Below are 6174 nucleotides of genomic sequence, written 5' to 3' on the forward strand. Positions count from 1 at the left end.
AATTAATTAATTAATTAACTAATTAATTAACTTAATTAATTCTGATTAAATTAACTAAATAAGATTAATTAACCTAATTAACTAATTAACTTAATTAACTGAAACAGTCAATGACATGCGGGACCCACATGTCAGCTTGACCCAGTCAACACCTCTGTTGACTGATGATGTCATGCTGACGTCATGCTGATGCAGTAATGCCATTTTCGGATTAAATTAATAATAATAATTTATAAGTTGATTAAATCTTTTAAAATTAATATAAGGTAAACCGTAGCTCGGATCGAAAAACTTTGTACATGAAAGTTTCTCAGAACGACGAGACGAATCCGGATACGCGGTCCGTTCGTCCGCCACACACCCCTAACCTATCGAACCCGCAACTTTCCCCCTCCGGTTCCTCTGCCCGAAAACGCGAAACTCCGGGAATACTTTCCCGGATGTTTCCCCCTTTCGTCGGTATCACTTACTACCGCGTTAGGGCACACCGAACACCGCGTATTGCCTTGTTATATGTTGTGATGCTTTGTTTGCTCTGTATTCATTATTTCTTCCCCCTCTTCTCTCCGGTAGACTACGAGACCGACGCTGATGCCACCGAGTACGACTACGTCATCGACAACCCCTCTCTCTTGCCAGAGCAACCAGGCAAGCCCCCCCTTGATCACCAGATATCGCCTATTCTCCTCTATACTGCTTGCATTAGAGTAGTGTAGCATGTTACTGCTTTCGTTAATCCTATTCTTATGCATAGCCTGACATTGTCGCTACATCTGTTGATACCTTACCTGCAATCCTAACTGCTTAGTATAGGATGCTAGTTTATCATCATTGGCCCTACATTCTTGTCAGTCTGCCTTGCTATACTATCGGGCCGTGATCACTTGGGAGGTGATCACGGGTATATACTATACATACATACATACTATACAGATGGTGACTAAAGTCGGGTCAGCTCATTGAGTACCCGCAAGTGATTCTGACGAGGGGGCTGAAAGGACAGGTGGCTCCATCCCGGTAGAGGTGGGCCTGGGTTCCCGACGGCCCCCGACTGTTACTTTGTGGCGGAGCGACAGGGCAGGTTGAGACCACCTAGGAGACAGGTGGGCCTGGCCCTGTTCGGCGTTCGCGGATACTTAACACGCTTAACGAGATCTTGGTATTTGATCTGAGTCTGGCTACGAGCCTATACGCACTAACCATCTACGTGGGAGTAGTTATGGGTATCCCGACGTCGTGGTATCAGCCGAAGCACTTCAGACGTCAGCGACGGAGCGGCGCGCGCCGAATTGGACTGGAACGCCACTAGGCTAGGTCTGCTTTCGGCCGCCCTCGCAACGTGCAGGTGTGCTCAGGGCGATGGGCCCAGACCCCTGCGCGCTTAGGTTTAGACCGGCGTGCTGGCCTCTCTGTTTTGCCTAGGTGGGGCTGCGACGTGTTGATCTTCCGCGGCCGGGCATGACCCAGGAAAGTGTGTCCGGCCAAATGGGATCAAGCGTGTTGGGCTATGTGGTGCACCCCTGCAGGGAAGTTAATCTATTCGAATAGCCGTGATCTTCGGTAACAGGACGACTTGGAGTTGTACCTTGACCTTATGACAACTAGAACCGGATACGTAATAAAACACACCCTTCCAAGTGCCAGATACATCCGGTGGTCGCTCTACCTCAGGGTTATGAGGAGGGGATCGCCGGGTAGGATTACGCTATGAGATGCTATTTGGAGATGTTACTTGGAGATACTACTTGGAGGACTTCAATCTACTCTCTTCTACATGCTGCAAGACGGAGGCTGCCAGAAGCGTAGTCTTCGACAGGACTAGCTATCCCCCTCTTATTCTGGCATTCTGCAGTTCAGTCCACTGATATGGCCCTTTACACATAAACCCATGCATATGTAGTGTAGTTCCTTGCTTGCGAGTACTTTGGATGAGTACTCACGGTTGCTTTCTCCCCCCTTTTTCCCCTTTTCCTTCCTTTCTGGTTGTCGCAACCAGATGCTGGAGTCCAGGAGCCAGACGCCACCGTCGACGACGATCCCTACTACACCGGAGGTGCCTACTACTACGTGCTGCCCGCTGACGACGACCTGGAGTAGTTTAGGAGGATCCCAGGCAGGAGGCCTGCTCCTCTTTCGATCTGTATCCCAGTTTGTGCTAGCCATCTTATGGCACCCTGTTTAACTTATGTCTGTACTCAGATATTGTTGCTTCCGCTGACTCGTCTATGATCGAGCACTTGTATTCGAGCCCTCGAGGCCCCTGGCTTGTATTATGATGCTTGTATGACTTATTTTATTTGTAGAGTTGTGTTGTGATATCTTCCCGTGAGTCCCTGATCTTGATCGTACACATTTGCGTGCATGATTAGTGTACGATTAAATCGGGGGCGTCACAAGTTGGTATCAGAGCCGACTGCCTGTAGGAATCCCCCTTCCAACTCCTTGGCCGAAGTCGAGTCTAGACATTGCAAAACTTTTACTAACATGGCTGTGTGCCTTACGGGCCCTCGTCGCCATTGGGTGGTAGTAGGATCTTTTATTCCTCGACCTATACTCTGGGACTCTTATTTCTCTTCTATTCGGGTTAAATGATTTCTGCTAAATCTAACATTAGGATCTCGTTATCACTTTCAACCGGAGAGCCCCTTATTAATGATGATCGTCTGCGGCACGTGAAGACCCTGAAGATACTCGCCGTTGTTAACCCGAGAACTTATGTTCATCGCATTTGCAATTCCCCTTCCACCGTCAACCCTTATGGATAACTACTTGCAGTTGTTATTCTTACATTCATCCCCAGTTGGTCTTGTTATTACCAGATACCTCGAAACACTCATCGTTGTCTCGATAATCCTTGAGATTATCACCTTGCTGTTCCTTGTCACCTGAATACCCCTATGGATAATTCTCGCACTTATCGAGTATCCGCTCATCCCCCAGTTGTTCATGTGTTTCACAATGGTCTTCGAAATACTATTTGATCCTCCAAAAATCCTTAATAGCTTATTGCTCTGCAATACTTGTCTGCTTGCATTATGGATGCTTCCCATTGGCAATATTCGTTAGTATCCTTAGGCATCGTCATTTTGATCCTATTGATTCAGCATGTGTGCGAAGGCACACAAACATCTATCAACCCTTCTAAATTATCCTTCCGGCTCAGACATCATTTTTGAACATGAGCTGGTTCTGGACCAAACTATTTGTCGTCAATTGTGCCTCTGGTATATTCAACTTATCCATCCCTACTCAGAGCATTGCTTCTGATCCTTTGTTTTGGGGATCGAAATTCCTTTATTATCTAAGCATCGAATCCTTCCGATGTTCTATAATATGATGCCCGTGCCTTCTTCTTCCTCTGGTTGAGTACCGATGCTCACGTCAGATCCCTTGTGGACCACCAGATCCTTTGTTGGATTTTATCTGACAACGCCCTTCATATTCAATAACCTTGTGAGCCTTTCCTCTGATACATAATGCCTTTGGTAAATTGTATCCTTTGCTTTCTCAACCATGCTCTACCTTTGAGCTTGAGTTAATTACTTCTGAAGATTTGGTATATGATTCTAAGATGCCCCAATGGGTTGAACATATGCCTTCCTTAATAGGTGTGAACTCGGAAGATTTCACGAGTCATACTCATCTGGTATTTCACCAGGAAAAACTTTCAACACTAATGCCTTTATCAAAGCGAGAAGTGAATGGAAGATTATACATTGAAGAAGTGGGAGTCGACCTTGAACTTGTGTTCATGCCCATGGACACGATGTACATCTTCTCATCGAAGCTTCTTTTAAAATCAATTATTCCCTTGGTATAAGTTCATCTTATATCTGAGATCTGGCCTTTTTGCAATCGTGGTTCTGACCATGTTCTCCTTTAAATACCATTTCTCGTGCAAGTTTTAGCACTTGTCTTCTGTAGAGCAATACCCCGGTCCAACCTCTACTTTGATCTGTCATCGAGTATTACCCCCCTGGTATCTCGAGATTATCTTAGAACTGCATAACTTCTTATGAGTTCTTCATCGAGTGCTACCTTCCCACTGATTCCAATTTTTCACGGGCTCTGAGTTATTAAACACTCAAAGACACCGATAACTGAACCGAGTCCGCTCTACGGTTCAATAACTCTTTAGTAAGCTTCTATAAGTACGAGTTTGTACCCGATCACGCCATTCCTAGCCTGTTTGGCTATATCATTATCTTGATGATTTCAAACTGTGCTACCTGGTCCTTATTCTCGGAGCACCAATTTGCGACGATAGCTAAGCTTACGTCGATTTTCCTCGTCATACCCTTTCACCTTAAACAACAAGCTTGAGTTCGAGTTGGTGTCGTAACTGTGGTTCCAATAACCTCTTGCTTCATCATTCCTTCGGCTTGATGTCGTCGCTGATTGATTACATCTGCATGAAAATCTCTCGACAATTGTGTCGTGATCATCATCAACCTTATGAGCTCTTCCAGGAATTCAATTGAATTCATGATGGGTAATACCATCCTTGCCCCTCGATGATTCCTGTTCTCATCGACCACTTTATTGCCTTTCGTTCAACACAACTTGTTCGTGTTTTGTGTAACCCTTGAGATCACTGCTACCCAGCAGTTGATCTTCCTTACCTTGGAAGTATTACCATCTCTTTTTATCAAGGATGTGGTGGGAATTTCACCACCTCTAAATAATTCTTGATATCATAATACTACTTGCCATCTTCGTTCATTCCTTGGTCCCCGTATTGTTTTCAACCGGAATACCGACAATGGAGCTATGACGTGTGAATTCAAAACTTCTAGCAACCCTATTGCTTTGAAGTGAATGGGCGATAGTTCATTCTAAGTCCTTCGCTAATTGAATCACCATTCTAACATTGGTCGTGCAACCCAACCCATATTTTGGGCGCACCTTTCAACCAATGTTTAATTGTGTATGTTTTCCGTGAGCATACTTCCTTATATCATTTGATCTGACAAATGTTATCTCCTTGTTCACTTAATTGTGGAAATCCATCTTTTGGAAATCTCGATGAATTGCCGTTGAGTTCACCAGACACCTCTTTGTCCTCTCCTTGGATTAATGATGAACTCTTGTTAACGGAAGTCACTTCATAGTTCATTTCCCGAGAACCTTACATTGTCATCTCGTCAATTGTGTTGCACCTTTTCTTCTCAGGCTTACTAAGTCGGAGGTATCATGACACCAATCGGATCTGAATCTCGGTCAGATATGATGGTAGGGACAACTTTCCAAGAGTTATGATGTTGGTCCTTTGATGACCTGGTAACATGATGTCATGCCTAGCACCCCCCCCGGCTGGAGGACCTATCATTATAGATTCCTTTTCAGCAAGGTTATCCATTCATCCATGAGGAAATTGTAAGACTTATTCTACAAGTTATTCTTGATGGATCCTTCGTGTTTCCAAAGTTTGATCTTCACCTGAAGACCATGTCAATTCTATCTCGAAGCATGTCAATGGTACTCTGATGTTTCAACAAGAACATTTGAAGCCCAATGCTAAATGTTTCTTGCTCAATTATCCAAACACTGTTGTATGGGTAATGTCATGAGATTCCTCCCCCCTTACCTAAAGAGTTTTCTACATTATATCCTGCCACGGATATCATGCTCTGCTTGTCCTTGGGAAGGATATATCCCTAAAATATGTGTTTAAACACATTTTCCTTTCCATTGTTCTGTTTAATATGATAATCATATTTTACTTTCCATTGGTTGTTTGAACCTTCCTTGTGATCTATATGATCTAAGCAGCAATATTCTACTGCTTATGTAAACTCCTCGGTGTGCAATTCTGTCAGTAAGACCATGTTACTATTGTTGATGACATTCCGGTAGCCACCGATGGACGAGAACCTTGCCTATTGGTCCGCCTCGTTCAACGAGCAGGAAAGTGGTTCTCTTCGTCCCTCGCCCTTGGTACCAACGTTGATGCCGGCATAACTGACTTGGTACTCTCTGACATGCCTTGCTATCATGACCGTGAAAGATGTCACTGCTCCTATAAAAAAAAACCACATGGTGGGCCCATAACCCACAGTTCCACAGGATCGAAACCTGACTCTCCTGTACACCCCCTGTTTCCAAAGTTATTCCTATAGCTTGACTTCGTATGTAATTTGCGAGCCACCTTCCTAGTGATCAATTCTGGTATCG

Source organism: Triticum aestivum, chromosome 1B (genome assembly GCF_018294505.1).
Source record: "Triticum aestivum cultivar Chinese Spring chromosome 1B, IWGSC CS RefSeq v2.1, whole genome shotgun sequence".
NCBI classification, from domain to species: domain Eukaryota; kingdom Viridiplantae; phylum Streptophyta; class Magnoliopsida; order Poales; family Poaceae; genus Triticum; species Triticum aestivum.